At 39.3% G+C, this 15,086-nt stretch overlaps 1 protein-coding gene across 1 annotated transcript in view; it reads left to right on the plus strand.

The window, feature by feature from the left end:
- The window catches only part of LOC127635315 (nuclear receptor coactivator 2-like), a 147,342-nt gene that overhangs the window by 42,723 nt on the left and 89,533 nt on the right, over positions 1–15,086 (plus strand).

Consider the following 15,086-nt stretch of genomic DNA (forward strand, 5'->3'; position numbering starts at 1 on the left):
TATCGTCAAGAGGGTGAAATATATTGAGATATAATTTTTTTCAGCTGTATCTCCCAGCCCTACCCTGTTGTTGTGATTTCGTTGTTTCATACTATTAGCAAACTTTACAGTCTGTTTGATTTTACAACTCCTGGAAGTGCCACTAATAGCGAAAGCAGCAAGTGAGCATGTGTTTGGCTGCATGTTGATGGCACAGTAGCCACCTGCTCTGCCTGTAGCATTGCTCTCTGCTGTCATGTGACTGAAGAGCAGCCCATTGTCTTGGTTAAAAAGACGAGCACTCTCAGAGCAGACCATCAGAGAGGAGGAATTTTCGAGTGCAGATCATGTGCTGTGTGTAGCAGGTGGGAGGGGGAGTTGGGGGGTGGGGCAACTGTAGCTTCTCAGATGGGATTTGCATTAGTAGTTTGTCAGCTGTCATTAGGAGCAGATAACAGTGAGGATAAACCACTGCTTGCACACAGCTCTATTTCCTCCCCTTCTCCATGAACTGATTATAATGTACACTTTAGAAACACAGATGGCCTATTTGCACTTAGTCATTTTGTGCATATCGATCAGATTGCTTTCTGATTATGTTATGAAATGCAAATAAAACAAAGTTAATTTCCATAATGATTCTAAAGCCAGACAGCAAAAGTTGAGCTGTTTTTAATGTGGCTCATAAAATCTAAAAACAGGAGGCAGCTGAAACTGCTTTCATGATGGCTATACAAAAGGTGAAGCTGATATATTCTGCCTCTTTTCTTTTTTTTTTTTTGGGTCCCAATTTTTTGTATGCTGGCAAAGTTTGGTTTGGAACAAGTAAAGAGGCCTGAACAACCAGATCAGGGCTCCAGACTGAAAAGATTACTTGGGAGCCATTGGCTCCTAAACTGAAACATTAAGGAGCCAAATGGCTTTTTTTAGTTGCCAGATCACAGAATTGCTCAATTTAGATTGCTGTTCAGAAACAAGATAGAAACCCGAGGAAAACGAAGACAGCTGATAACCCATTAATAGGAGATTTAATAAACAGTTTATATAGTTGAGAAGACAAGTTTGCATTCCCCTTTGTCTCATAAATGTTCCCACCCCTTTCATAATTTATATAAATATAATAAATATAAAAAAAAAGTATTTAGTACTGCTCTTCAGAATCTACATTAGATAATTACTAGGGCTGTCAAACTATTAAAATATTTAATCGCGATTAATCGCATAGTTTTTTTTTAAAAAGTTAATCGTGATTAATCACAATATCTTTAAAAACATGAGTGGACAAAATATTCTTCCAGATCCTGATGTATTTTTCAGTCATCCACACCAAACCTACCCCACCAACAAAGTTGAACAACAACAGAAAATGAACACAACACAAAGCAATTCAAATTATGTACAACATATAGTAGTTGTATGTGTATTATGACAGGATTTCTTTTAGTATTTCTTTTTATGGAGTTATGACTCTATGACTCAAATCTTTGCAGGAGCATAGTGGAATTAAATAGCTCTGGTCATGTGACAGTCAGCACTGTCATTTACAATTGACATTTGACGGTGGGATTAAATGGGCTAAAGACAGTGTAGTTTTCCTGCAAGGTTCCAGAAATGTATCCAAATTCTGCATTGGCTTGTGCACTATCAAACAGAGGCTGTGACAGAACCTTGTAGACTGCAGCAGGGTTTCCGTTCGGCGGTAATCAGTCATGCCGCTCCCTATACACATATAATACGCAGTCTGCGTAAGGCACCGACTCTCCAGAAACTCCACTGGCTGCCTTTACTGGCACATTATACGTTGATCAAGGACCCGGTAGAAGTTGCGGAACACAGGCGAGCGCCTTGCGCTCACACTTTTACTTCATGCTCGAACCGCACCTCGCAACTTTTGCCTCTCTCACACACCGTGCCTTGCAACTTCCGTAGCGTGACGCAAAGCCGTCTTACAGCTGCAATAATTTTCCAAAGTTCTTGCAAAGAAGACAAAAAACACACTTTTCAAACAGAAAAACAAAAAAGAAAGGTTTTGAGTGGGCAAAGAAACACAGACATTGGACAACAGATAATTGTAAAAGAGTGTTATGGATCTTAAACCCAGCTAGACTGTCACATCTATGGCAAATGCTAAAGGAGGCATGGGGTTAAATGTCACCTGAGTATCTGGACAAACTGACATCTAGAATGACAAGGAACTGCTCTCATTGCTGCACGTGGAGGATGTTTTAATAAGAACACTTTGAAATAGTTTAAGTTTTCTCTCAAATTGTATTAGTAATTTTTCACGTTATTAATGTACTGACTTATACATTGTGATCAGTTGAATGCCACTTTGGTGAATAAAAGTACCAATTTCTTTCCATAAGAGCAAAATCTGTACATTATTCCAAACTTTTGTGAGAAATGGAATTTGATTCAGACTTCTAACCTGAGCTCTTGAGTTAACACCCTCAGTTCTTTTCGGGTGATTCATGAAAAAGACCCGGTTCAATAGAGTCATTTGTTCACGACTCTCTCTGGGTTTGTTGTTGTGTGCAGTGCAGCGAGCTCACTTGATTTTAGTCACAGTCTAGAGCCCTGCAGATGCATTTACACTTGGCCTAGTCATGTCTTGTGCGTCATCGGATTGTGGATAAGCATTTAAACTTGGTCTTCTCATATGACTATCCGATTCGTACAAAAAAAACATTGCATAGCTATGTTTAAATAACCAAGTAACCTTGTTTTGATGCAAATGAATTGTATGTTCTTTTTGCTTTGAGAGAGAATTTCTCTTCATCCATGTGTCAAGCTCTGTTTATGCTGAGGGTTGCTGATGCATGCATGCAGTGTCTGTCAACTCCTCAGCACAATCCATAAGCATTACTGGCACTGTTAATGCATTAATACATGTCCAGTGGTGCACCTAGTGGTGGGCGTTATACCTGTAGACATGATAAACCAGTAGAAATTTGACAACCAGTATACATTTTGGATTATCGTCTCAATAGTAGTTATGCAAAATAGCCACCGTGTGGCAAGAAATGTGCATCACATTCTATTGACGTTTCACATCCTCTGTACTCATTCTGTTGGAGAAACGGAGGAGGAAGGCAAAGTTTCACGTGAAACTTGAAAAAGGCAATTGAAGAAACATGGACAGGGTTTTTCAGGCACTGACAATTTTTCTGCGGTTACCCAAGCAAACTTTCCGGCCACCAAAGCAAATGAAATGGCATTCATCTTGTGTTATAAATGGGCTCCTCATCTGACACGCGCATCTGTGTTTCACATGATTGTTTCACGGGAAGCCTGCTGGACTCGTGTGCACATGCATGCTCCAGAGATAGTGCACACGAGTCCAGCAGGCATCCCGTTTGTAAGAGAGCTCAGAGTGGGATCACACGGCTCAAAAACAACAGAATTTACATGACTTCTACATGAGTTTTTTACCTTAAAGTGCAAAAGGAGGAAGTCAAACATCGTAAACTACACATTATCACCCTTAATAAAATTATGTTTGTATGATGTAAGATATTAGGAAACAAACTGGCCATGTTTGCCTTCAGATATTCAACTGTTACCTACAGATATGAATTAAATCATTAAGAGTCTAATGAAGTGTTCATTTCCCTTGATATGTTTTTACTTGTGTATTATTTCCAGATGTTGAGTTTCTTAAGGAAAGTTTGCAGTACTAATAATGCTAGTAAATAACATCAGATTGAAATGTGGCATAATGTGAAATTTACCCTAATGGTAAGTGTGGCAGGGCGGAGGGCGGGGCCGGGTGTGTAGGATCACGACCCGGCCCCGCCTCCCTGCCACAGTAAGGTTGATTTAAAACCAAATTGAATAGTTTTCTTTGACTATGTTTGTCAAGTTCCAAATGAAGAGAGCATTTAATTAGGAGGACATTTTATTGAATTTTTTAAAGAGACTATTTACTATTTTGTGATGTATATCGTTATCGTGATATCAAATTATTCATATTGTGATATAAGATTTTGCTCATATCGCCCACACCAACAGTACGCGCACCCCATATTTACAGTAGCCTTACAGTATTTAGAAATCTAGCTTGCATTTAAATGGGCCTTGAATAGTTAGCCATGCGTCACCCAAATGCAACTACTTGCATATTAAATACAAAATGTGCCTAGTACATCCCAAAGAACTACATATTTTATATGACTGTAACTACATACTTTATTATGCCAATAAACATGATAATAATTGAGGATAGTTGTTATTTTGATGCAAATTCTTTTTATTGCAAAATCATGCAATATCTTTGACCATTAACCTTAACCTATACCTCATGCATTAAGAGTTACATTAGAGTGATAAAATGTATACAATACAGGATGTAGGAAGCTTATCTTTAAAGGAACTAGTTTGTAGTGGTAGACACTTATATTATTGTAAACCTCTTAAACCTACATTCACTTTCTGGACAGAACAAACCCATCTTGCCCAAAACTATGTTTGGTGTATAAGTTATGTTGTTATACTAAACTGTCAAGTAGCTTATAAATATACCCCCATTCTTTAATCTCTCTTCTTTAAATAATTAAGTGGGAGAGTCTCGGACATATGTTAAGAATATTTCTACAAAGCAGGAGGTGGTATTTAAGCTCATCTTGGATCTAATCTTCTGTGCTCCGTTTGTCAGCTGCAAGATGAGGACCCTCCCACCAAGCATGCACTGGAGAAGTTTATTGATTTTTCTCACTGCATCTGTGCCTCTTGTAACCTAAAACCTGTCAATACACATCAGACATTTAACTGAGTGTAACAAAGAGGTTATGGGAATATAGTTAACCCTGCATTTCAAAATCCACTGACAGTGCCTTTAGTCAATGCTGGAGCAGAGTATGCTTCTGATGGCCAGATAAGGAAAATTCATTCGTCTCTCTCTCATTTCGAGCCACTGTGTCCCGTGCCTTTAAGCCGGTCCAGATCCTACATTTGCTGCTTAATGTGTTTATTATACAGTGCTCTCCTAGTGGCAGCTTGAAGTGGCTGTCAGTTTAAAAGATTCATGAATGTGATTGACTTCGGTTAATGGACGTTGGCTTTTTGGTCCTGCCTGATGCTGCCACTTTAAGACCGTTACATTCTCAGTAATTGTAGGGCTTATGGGTGGCAGGAACATCTCTCTCCCTCTCTCTTTGCTAAGCAGTGGAGCCATCTGGGACAGTGGCTGGAGATCAGGCCTGCGGCTCTGGGGAGGTGAGAGTGTCGATCTCCCCTCCTCCTCTTTCAATCTCAGTCATAAGCTTGGCCACTGTCCCAACCCCCTCTTCTCCTATGCTGCTTGTTTTTGTGTTTTCTTGGTAAAGCATTCTCATGATCAAAGGCATTACTTAGGGGGAATTTGGACAAGATGCGTTGTGGTCAAGATTTCAGTTAGATGGAACACACAGAATGGAACAGAAATCAGGGGTGTCGAGATCTGTTTTTATGGCCTTTATGACCCATCCCCATTTATATCCCTCCCTCTTTCTCTCTATAATTCTTTGCTCTGATTGGTATAGTGTCCTTCATCCTGTCTCTCGCCATTTTCACTAGCTGACATTTTGTCTTTGCTTTCATTATCGTCAGCTGAAGAGGCTGTAAACACTGAATCTCCTGCAAATCTCTCCCAGACACTTGCTGCTAAGAAAGGCCCATCTGTTCTGCATAACCACGATCCCCACTGGCCTTGGGGATCTCTCCACACTGTAATCAGTAATGTTGGGTAATAGCTATGGGTTCGCAACAACTCAATGCACTCTTGTGTACCCCCCCCCCCACCCCCCACCCCCCAGACCCCTATCTTCCATCTTGATATTTAACTAATTTCACCTTTGAGCTGGATTTGAGCTTGATGTCATTAGATTTGTAGTGAGGTTGGATTTACATTGCAAGGTTTAATGTATGATTATGCAATTTCCTTTGGTCTGAATCCCCCCCCCAAATTCATAGCACAGGGTGAACCGATGCAGAAGTGGTGCTCTTGCCATGTACGAGCGCCCTACAAGCACAGGGTGTGTCACCAGCCCTGATCCCTCTTGAGCTTTTTAAGCCACAAGATTACAGGGATGGCACATGAAGCTTTGGTGCAAGCTGCCTCTTTGTCTGTTCCAGGAGAATGACGGATTGAGCCTTCCTTCTCCGGTACTGCCCTCCTCTCCTCCACTGTTGAGACTGAGTCTGCTCTGCTGGGGTTTGTTTGGCAAGTTTAACTGTGCCTTTGGTAGGCATAGTGCTTACCTTATATAAGCTGCTTCTACTGTGTCCCATCCTTCAGTGGGAGCTGGAGAATTTAGGCTCTTCTGAATTTTAACTTGATATTGAACCCTTAAAAGTTTGAGTGGCACTAAATGAAATGGCAATTTTTTTTTTTTATATTTCCCTCATATTCCATTGGTTGGATAAACAGATAGCAACACCCCACATGCCATTGGTTGAGCCAACTTTGCTGTGTCGAACTGCTTGGGATGCTCCAACAAAAAGCTATGTTTTGAAATTGCCATAGAGTTTACACACTTTCTGGGGGAAAAAACCTATAAGTCATTTGCTAATAGTTGTCTCGGAATATCAAGCTTGGAGAGGAGACAAAAAGTTACACTTTTAAAGTTGACCCTTTGAATCCAATCCATCGCAAAACTATGCTTTATAGCTTGCTTTCTGAATACACAGCATTCATACTAATGATCCGTGGAGCATTGCAGTTCCTACCTGCTAAGGTCTGGAGATTTCTTTTTGTTCATCCTTTCAATTCCAGGCAAACCCAGAGTTGTCGTTTCTGCATTTTGAAGAGCCTAGACTGTCAGTCTCCTGTCAGGCAGGAGCTGTCTCGTACAGTGATATCCAGCCCGTCAGTAGATGTGCACTGCACACCAAGGGCTTCTCTGACAACTTCATCTGTGGGGCGAAGTCAACTGATTTTTTAAGTCAAAAAAACTTTTAAGTCATTACTCTGTGTGGGTGTGTATGTGTTTCTTACCAGAGCCAGTTTTGCTAAGGTTTGTTTAGTGGTGACCTGAATCTGAACCGGTTTACTGCACCACACAAGGGAAACTTTTATGTTTCTACAAGAATTCATGTGTACTTTTATACTCCTATACACTCACCATTTACTGGACTGAGCCACAGAATTGTTGGTTGCATTTTATTTTACAGTACGTATACTTTCATTATACTTGGTGTGCTTACCCAAGAAAGTACAGAGTAATATTAGGTAACTACTTGTACTTAATATGGATTAAGGGTAGGGTTGGGGTTAGGTTTAGGTTTCGTACCTTGTAATTACTGTAGTTGTTGTAATTATATAGTAAGTAAATGTAGAACAGTACTGTAAAATAAAGTGCTACCAAATTTTGGGTCAATTTTTTCATGATGCAACAATACTGTAGATCCTTGTATCGATATTACATTTAAAGAAGTAGATAGTTTAAATAATAGGAAATTCTGAAACTGGCATTTGTCTTCTGTGAGGCTCCATTCTAGATTAATTGATTAATCTCAAGTTTTGAATTGTTACATTCATCTAAATATGTATCGAAGTGAGTATTGCAATGTAAGGTAGTTGGCTATGCCCAGTTCTAGTCATTGCCTCTGCCAAAATATTTTCTATGTTGAGCTATTGATACACTGTCTGTTACGATACCCTGTGTAATAAAGAAACAACGGGCATTGACTAACATTTTGTCAGGCTCATCTGTTTCTACTCTGCCTATATTCTTTTCACATTGGTGATGAATAAAACACACTCAGTGAATTATCCCAAAGGAACCCTGTATTGTGAAAAAATATTGTGGATTCTGCAAGAGTATCATTAGAGAGGATTCAGTCCCATCAAGTCTTTCAAAGTCTGATTGGTAACACCACAACTGTGTATTACATGGTCGTGGGAAAATTGTCTTTGTACATCAAGCAGTTTGAGGCCAACAAAGCTTTAGATCTGTGCATTCAACTGGGAACTTTTTGATCCAGTGGAGGTGCAGTCATGGTTTGGGATGTGGGACAGTTCATGACAACAGATGTGTTTGAAGATGTTCTAATCTGGTTTTTAGTTATGTGGGAGTTCTTGGTGACCATTTGAACCATTGTTGTATTTCTTTTGCTGGGCTTTTTCAATAGAACCACACCTCACGGTCCCAGCCAGGCATAATTATATGATCTTGTGGACTCCAGGTCCTAATAAGTAGCCAAGAGTATCAAGGCAACAAATCTGTCATGGGGAGGTCTAGGAAAGTCTAATTATGTGGCACACTTGCTTGTGTCAAAGATTTACCTCAACGTGTCTAATGATAAGTTCAGAGTAAGAATAAGTTTGCATCATCAAGGAATGCCCATGCTGACATAAAATCACGAGGGATAAGTATAAGTGTGAGTTCACAAGTGTCTGTTGCTAAGAAAAAATTACTCCTTTACTGAAAAGATTCAGCGTTATTTGCAGTCACGCCTTTTGTCCAACATGCCTATGTTGTGTATCACAAACAGCGATTCCACATGGCCCAATTTTGAGGTTGTTAACTCCACATGTCCATTATTAGGCAGATTAATGTTCACCTTTTATTGATGGCTAAAGGTTTTATTCTTTGTTTACTTGAAGTGCATTCATTTATCTTTATCTTTTCCGTTGTCTTCAATAGATTTTTGCATCTTGAACATTATGCCCAATCATTTTGTAAAATGCTAGTTCTGCTAGCATTGTCAGCTAGGTGAATGGTGCCACATGGAGGATGTATAAAAGGGTGTCTATACATTGTGCAATCAGACACCCAACTTTCAGTCTTGTGACGTAACTTTTCCATGAAAGAATAAAACAGATGACTCTTTATGTTGTAGATATTAATAGAGGGTTTTGAAAGGGTCAAATTGGTTAAGGTTCTCTTTAGAACTAAAATGTACACACACACGTTTCCTATTTAAGCCATTGGCAGAGGGCTCAAGCACAGCTTTGACAAAGTATGTTAGCGTTGTTGTTATAATACCAAGCTTTAAACTCAAAATGTCTGTAAATGCTTTAAGCCAATTTAGGTTATCTTTTCAAAAGCATGAAACATGTTACCTTTCCTTAAAGCATGTCATTTCTGTGTCAATAGCTTCACCTTACTTGCAAAAACAATGACTGTTTTGTCAAACACTCCTCCTGTCTGCCTTTGTTCGGACATAAAGAAGCTGGTTGGGATGCTTAAACTAACAGCAAAGATATGATAGCGCCAAAGTGTTTCCATTTGTGAAATCACCCTTTACTTATATTTGTGTCTGCATATTAAGCTGGGATAGGTGGACATGTTATAGCACAGAAAAAAGCTTTACATTTTTCACATATTTGATTTAGATTCAGTGCTGGAAATTTGTGTTGGATGCCAAATAAAGCTCATGACTGTAAAATTAGTATCAACTTTCATAAACGTCATCTTTCAAAGTAATTTCAAGGTCAGTTTACTGTTTATCCTTGTTACTGTCATGGAGTGAAATCATCTTCTCAGCTACAAATTCTCTTCTATTTGGATAATTAAACCATCCCAAACACAAGGTTTTTAGATGTTCATTTAGTGTCAGTGATCAAACATGGTATTTTTAGTTCTGTTGAATCACAAACAAACAAAACTCTCCAGCTGTCCCAGATAGAGTCACTTCTCTGTAATGTTGATGGCAGCACAGCTTTCCAGTAGGAAACCATCCCTGTGGACTTTAAATGGTATCGCTGCAGGAGAGAACAGGAGGCTGTCAGCACTATGTGCTCTGGTGAGTAGAAGTTCTCTGTGCTCTCTGTCTCTCTCGCTCCCTCCACCTCCTATATTGAGTGTTGCAGGCTCTAACAGGCTGGCATATCTGTTTACAGCACGAGATGTTAGATGGGGCAGAGATGGAAAGTTTATATTTCTTTCTCCCTAAGAGAAGATAGTACTTTGAAAAGAGGAGTCTGAGCACAATTGAGATGTGTAAGGATTGAATTTGCGATGCCAAGATACTTTGTTGCTCTGGTATATCTGATGCCATGTAATGATGTGTTCATTATGCAAGAAAATGCAGATGTTTGCCGACTTGTTTTAATTTTTGAGTAAATTTTGCAAAGACAAGACAAATCTTGTCAAATCAGCTTTGACAGACAGTGTAGACATTTTTAGCATATATTTAAAGGAATAGATCACCCAAAAATTATTATTCAAGTTTAATGCAGAAATTTGAATAAGATTTGGTAATGCTTAAATTTAGTTCTGTTCACCACATATGGGAAATACGGCCGCTGTATGTGTGTGTTTATGTTTAAGTTAATTTAAATCAATAAAAGTTTTTTTGACTGCTCTGCAGGTTCCCGCCACCTCCTTGCGCATCTTATACCTGTTACATTTGCGCCGTAATCTGGGAAGGAGGAGGGATGCACTGCCGTGGAGTCCTAGCCACTGCCGACCCCTGATGGACGGCCATCGCTACTCCCCTGGCGGACGGCAGTGGATCCCTCCTCCTTCCCATGTTTCAGTACCAATCGGCTGAGCAGTCAATGAAAATTTTAATTACGTAAATGAACTTAAACAAGCATAAACACTCACACACAGCGGCCGCGTATGTCTCCCTCTCTCAAACTGGCGTCCCTGGCTCCTCTTTATCACTGTCCTGCTGATTCTGCACCAGGAGTCCATCATTAAGGCCCGGCCACGCCCTCCTCGTCTCATGCAAAGTATAGTGTGACCATACAGCTTTACTCAGTTTAGACCTTTTTTTTAATTGTGCCATTTAAACATTAAAAAAAAATGCTTATACGATGGTAATGCAAAAAAAAAAATTTGTATTCTGTTGCACATGAAAGTTCAAGTTTAGCAAACTCTAACCTGCAAATTCATATGATGAGAATACTTGTGACCAATAGAAGATTGAAATGTCACACACTGACCTCTTGTGTCGATTAGAAATAATAATATTTCCAAAGCCCTAAACTGCGACATCATATCGTGTCCATTGCAGTGTCTGATGTAATATCGATACTCAAAGACTAGTGTGACCGTGGTTACATTGCACAGAGTGCAGAGTGGCAGTGCATAGGTTCAGAACCGTCCTGACCACATTCCGCGTAGGAAAGCCGTCTGATTGGTCGAGCAATCTAACACTTACCATCTACATCTTTTACAAACTCTAGAGCGGCTAATGGGAGTGAATGATAGAGAAATGTGTCAGTGCTCCTTGTTATATCTCTCTGCCTCTGCAGTGTGTTGATTAGTGAAGCTCTGGCATGAGCTCATGTTGAGTGTGGAGCAGCAGCAGGCTGTTCAGAGTCTGCCTGGACCTCTCCTTCCCTACCGCTGTTTTAAATAATTAATGCTCCATATCAGTGCCTCCCTGGCACTGTTGTGGGCTCTGCCCTGTTCACTGCATCAGCTGCAACCTGCTTAAAGCGCAGGGGCTTCCAGAAGCTGGTCATGCTACATTCACATTGAGCTGTTTGTGTGGCTCTAATTAGCAAGACTTAACTAGGTTAGAGTAGTTGAATGTGGCCCGCCTTTATGAGTCATTCATTAATATTAAACAAGCTTAGCCTGTTTCATGGTTTTGACCCAGGTTTGCACAGATGCATTTTTATTTTACTATTGATTGTGTTTACCTTTTGTTTATTTTGACACGTATGTTATATGTCATTAATGAATGTCATTAGTGCGTAATGTTTGTAGGCTATCTAAGCAAGGCCCTATTTGTAAAGTATTAAACAGCTTGTTAGAAACACTACTTTTCACTGCTTACAATTACTTAGGTGTATATCCATTAACTCATACTGTATAAAGATATGTCCATTATCAATTCTTATTGGTCAGTCGTGCCATCCAGCTGTGTAATATCTCTTGGGGTTAAAGTGATATTTCACTTGTCATCCGGGTATTTCAAGTCTTTCCTACTTCTCGTATTACGTAATCACTGCAAGTACATAAAATAAATTCAACTCAAATCAATATTTCATGTAAACTTATTTATTTTCTTGACAATTAGTCATGTAATAAGCAGGATAATGATCAGTCAGGTGGTTATTTTCACTCAAAAAAAACACCAGCAGAACGCAAACCGGAAGTTAAATTCAGCTGTTTCTAGAGACTCCGCTATCTCATCTCACATAATAACGTAATTTTAACTCATATAATTATTGCATATCCATTTATTTATGTATTTTGTTAATAGCCGTGTTACAGGTGGGCTATTCTACATTCAGCTGGTCATTTTGCAAAATAAACCCCTTTGCTACTATCGCTCATACTTGGATACTAATGTATGTATTAAACTTTGGTGCAAAATAGCATTGTTTGGTCTACGAACACAAATGATACTTCAACTTGTGTAGCTTGTTTAGGAATGATGTACTATTTGTTAAGCAATGACACTTACCATGTTGCCTGGCGGTGATAAAATGGGCTAAAATATTCTAAAGACTTAAATTAAAACAGGGACGCAAGCCAAATATAGGGACCAGAATATCATAGATACTTAGGTGAGCTCTTTTCATTTTGGCCAGTAAGCAACTACCTAGTTCCCACCACGAACACCATAGCCAGCACATCCCAAGGCACTAATAAGCACTCCAAACAGCATGTGCAGTGCAACACTCTGGCAACCACCTAGATCACCCGAGCATCGTTGGCGTAAGTTTTACATGGGCAAGACTCAGAAAAATTAAAAAATCTAGTCTTTAATTGCACCCCTTGAACAAGAATCACAGCAAATCCTGTAAACTGTAGCCTTTATATTTAATTTCTAATACTAAAGCCTTGTTCTTCAATCTAGATCCTACAAATTTCTGTGTGTATGTGTTCAGAGTGAAGTGGATCATCACAGGCATGTCTCTCACCAGGAGTTTTAACACAAGCTGGTCACTATTGCACTAGTTTTGTGCGTGGTGGGGGGTTTCTGTATAGACAGCTCTGACTGTCTCCGCCCTGCCTTAGGGGACATGAACAATCTCTGACTCTTCCGTGAGCATATGTGGGTGATGCACACAGCTTGAGGGACATCTGCTAACTGTAAACATGTCAAAAGCAGCCTGGCACCAGTATACATCCCACTGTATTTTAACTCTGTTCATTTGTTTTCATTTACAAAATCAAAGAGATTTTCATCAACAATCCATTAAAAAAGTGTAATTGCTTCTAACTTCAGGGGGTAAAATGGAAAGGGACAAAAGTGTCTGTTTCCTTTTCAAGAACACCCACTCAGTAAAGATCTTATCAGTCGCCTCAAGCTTGCAGTTTTCATTAGTGTCCTCATAGGCTGTCGGCAGTTGGCATCTTCCTGAAAACTCTGCTTAGATGGCTCTTAAACACCAGTAGGACAATTCCTCACATCTCAAGAGTTATAGTTATCGGCAGCAGCATTAAAATCCATTTTGCTTTAATATTCTTCTATGATTTGGGAAGGTAATTTACTGCTGTACACACAAAAACATACACAAAGATGGTGCACCTGACAACTGGATGCATTTGCTTTATGTTTACGTAGTGCGAGTGTGTTAGTTTTGTGTAAAGAAGCCATTGCTTTCTTAAATCTCAAGCCATGACTTTTGCTACCCCCTCAGTGGTAGCACGGTGTAGTCATTATTGGATTGCTTTGAGGCTAACAGTCATGCAAACAATGACCTTACCTAATTACATTCATGATGCCAGTGGTGTCTGCTGTCTAAGTGGACATGGAAAATCTTCCAGGCTGTCGCGAGAAGCTGGTTGTCACCAAGATGGACAGAAGGGCCCCATGATTGACAGAAGGTGTTATGTAACGTTACGATTCAGATGTCCCACTGATTAATGTCTCTTGGACTTGGAGATTATTACAATCTGTATGAATCGTTCTCGCCTTTTGGTCTGGTTAGCTGGAAGGCTGACTGATATTTGAAGTATTCATGAAGTATTTGCTATGATTTTGCTGACGATATGAAGTTAAGCAAATTTGTGAACATTACGATGATTTTTATGTCATTTCTTTAATTTGGCCATTAAGAGTTCTAAAGAATGTTTCATCAGACTAGTTTCACAATTTTTCTTTAAAAATATATAGAAAAAATGCTTTGATTATTTTTTAAACTTGACTTTTACTGTATTTTAGTGCTTGCTTTAAACATTTTGAATCTACTTGATAACAGTGGCTGTTTGGTCAAAATTATGGTTCTTTCAATTGAAAAAAAAAAAAAGCCATTTCATAGCAAAACATAATATTGATTTGATATTTACTGTTGAATATTGTCAAAGGCAAGAAAAAGCCAGAGAAAGAGATCATTTATGTAGCTGCATAGTTTTCCAGCCCTAGTTATCTTTTGGTCCAGTGTCAGTCCATCATAAAGTACTGTTGTTTTGGTCTGCCAGAGCTGTTTGATTGGCAGCCCTGTCATTAGGTTTAAGTAGGGCACTGCAATCCAGCAGGGATTCAATAGCAGTGCTCCATTCACTCCAGCTCTGACTCCCCCAGCTGGCCTACTGCGAGGCTGCAAAGCCTTATGTAATAAATGTTTGTGCGTCTGCTTTGGCCGATTGCTGCCCAATGTACTAGCATCATGTGCTGGCCCAGGTGTCTCTCTGCCTGCTTCTCAAACACTTCTGATGAAGCCTTGAAAGAGCTTTCAGAGAGAATGGATGGTGTTTTCATTAACTTCTGCTGCCTGATGTTTTACATTAGTACTGGGTTCCAATTCGCAACAGGCCTCGTCAACACTTCGAAGTGCCTGTTTGCTGTTGACGTAATATATTGGTTTGCACATTTTGATTTCTTTTTTCCCCCTTCCTGTGTTTGGCTTTCGAAATGGAAACCTTTGAAAAGTAAATATGTGAAAAGGCATTTGAGCAGATAATGCCTAAATTGAAACTGACCATTATCATAATTCCACCTTTTTAAAATAGGTTTGCCATTTTCAAATGGAGACAATTAGCCCACATATATGCTTTTTTTGTAATGTTTTTACTGGAACGTTGCATGCAATTTTCAACAAATTTACTCCAGAGGCTGCAAACAATTGAAAATATTCTCCATTACGTTAACAACTCTACTCTTTTCACAAGAATTTCAGCACAAATGATCTAGTATCTCACACTGTACATGCTTTTCATTTTCCTTTTTGCTATATACAAATTACATAAAACATATAACTTGTGTTGTTTAGCAGC

This window comes from Xyrauchen texanus, chromosome 42 (assembly GCF_025860055.1).
Source record: "Xyrauchen texanus isolate HMW12.3.18 chromosome 42, RBS_HiC_50CHRs, whole genome shotgun sequence".
Taxonomy (NCBI): Eukaryota; Metazoa; Chordata; class Actinopteri; order Cypriniformes; family Catostomidae; genus Xyrauchen; species Xyrauchen texanus.